Source organism: Chinchilla lanigera, unplaced genomic scaffold (assembly GCF_000276665.1).
Source record: "Chinchilla lanigera isolate Chin_1 unplaced genomic scaffold, ChiLan1.0 scaffold00012, whole genome shotgun sequence".
Classification (NCBI taxonomy): Eukaryota; Metazoa; Chordata; class Mammalia; order Rodentia; family Chinchillidae; genus Chinchilla; species Chinchilla lanigera.
In genome coordinates, this window is record NW_004955413.1 from 28,100,933 (window position 1) to 28,102,992 (window position 2,060).

Below are 2,060 nucleotides of genomic sequence, written 5' to 3' on the forward strand. Positions count from 1 at the left end.
AAAAGAAAGAAAGAAAGGAAGGAAGAAAGAAAGGAAGGCAGAAAGAAAAGAAAGTAGTAGAAAGAAAGAAATGCCTTTTAGATATACTTTAAAGCCAGAGCCACCTATGTGAAGCTTGTTCCCATCACCCCCTCAAGAAATATGTGGCTTCTGGCTTTTGAGGGCAACACACAAGTGTGTCACCATGATAGGCTCACAATGCTGGTCATGAGTACGGGGGACGGAGTGACAATGGGTGACAGGGACGCACTTCAGTGCCTGCTCTGTGGCGGGTGCTGAAGGACACAGCAGTAGACAGTACACAGATCGGCCAGTTCACACTGAGTCCCACTCCCTGGTCTGTGAGGAGTGCTGTGTGTGGGAGGTCCGACCCCGACACTGATACATCCAGAGGGTAAAGGCCATCTCAGGAGGGATGGGCTTCCATGGAACACCAAGCAGTCAGGAGCCCTGAAAGGTGCACCCTCTCATTATCAGTGGCGACTCTCTTTGGTCACTCGCCTGACAGCTGCTATGCACTTAGCATCCAGCACAGAGGACCAGCCCACCCCATGGAGCTGCAGGCATAGAGGGCAGTTACCTAGCAAGCAAGGACAGGGTTCCCAAGCTCTTCCAGACAGGCCTGAAGAGGCAATGAGATCTCAGGAACGGAGTTCAGGAAGAGAGTGAGTGGTAAAGGCCTGTGCAGGAAACGTCCCTGGCCATGGAGATGACAGCACAGATTTGGTGAGCGCAGCTCAGAGAAGGCCAGGTTGACAGCCACTTCCAAGGTGGTCACAAGGCTGGAGTGTTTCCAGCCTGGAAGCTTCAGCACCTCTGGTCCACCAGCCAAGCTGAGGGATTGCTCCGGTAAGGCCATGGGGGCAGAGCACTGCCTGTCTGTCCTCCTGACAAGCACAAAGCGGGCTCTTATACAACTGCAGGGCTGAGGCTGTTAGAAATACACGCCTGGCTCTTATGATGCTGCCCTGATGGGCCGGTTGGAGCAGGAAACTGGGCTCTGAGCATGGACTGCATTGTGTGTTGACATGTGATCCCCAACCAAAGGAGATGAGATGTTCCAAGCAGAGTATCAGTTCTGCACAGGAAAAATAAATGGCTTTTACTGACGATTTGTTTTGCCTGATGAGAGTAACAATTATAGAAAAGTTAACAGTGAATACCGCATGTTTATGTTTTCATCATAACCTCTAAAAAGGCATTATCACCACCATCCCTTCAGGGCCAGCTTGCCAGGCACACATATGAGCTACAAAGACTTGCAGGGTTCCCAGTGTAGAAGGACTCACAATGGACACAATGCTCTGCTGCTTCACCTTCAAATTCTCAATACTTTTCAAATAAGGGTCTAATACTTTCATTCTTTACATCTCATGAATGACGTAGCTGCTCTTGATCCCCAACTCAGAGAAGACTGAGGTGCTAAGTAGCACTGCTAAGAAGTGGCATGTGGGATGTGGACCCCAGGCAGTGTGCTCCTGGCATCCACCCCTCACTCCTTCGCCATACTGCAGAAAACGAGGCCATTCAGTCCTGCACCTACTCATCAAGACTGGAAGCTCTGGAAGGCAGGGCCAACTTTACTCATCCATGTGTATGCCCTTGGCGCAGCACACTGTAGTGGTTTAACAAATAACACAAGCAATCTATACAAAACTAAGGAACAGTGTAGCCACAAAGGATTTCACAAACCAGGGAGTGCTGGTCTTCCGGCTGGCTAGCTTCCTGCCTCGTAGCTCCCGGAGGGTGGGCCCCCAGCGCACGGGGAGCCTCTGGTGGGGAGCGCCGGTCTTTGGACCGGCGGCTCACTCCCAGCCTCGTAGTTCCCCGGAAGGAGGGCTTCTGGCGCACAGGGAGCCACGGGTGGGGAGCACCGGTCTTCCGGCTGGCTAGCTTCCTGCCTCATAGCTCCCGGAGGGAGGGCCCCCAGCGCACGGGGAACTTCGGGTGGGGACCGCTGGTCTTCAGACTGGCGGCTCACTCCTGGCCTCGTAGTTCCCCAGAAGGAGGGCTTCCGGCACACAGGGAGCCATGGGTGGGGAGCGCCAGTCTTCCGGCTG

The 2,060-nt window shown here is 53.5% G+C and overlaps 1 protein-coding gene across 1 annotated transcript in view; it reads right to left on the reverse strand.

The window, feature by feature from the left end:
* The window catches only part of Arfgap3 (ADP-ribosylation factor GTPase activating protein 3), a 50,405-nt gene that overhangs the window by 42,681 nt on the left and 5,664 nt on the right, over positions 1–2,060 (reverse strand). The window lies entirely within an intron of this gene.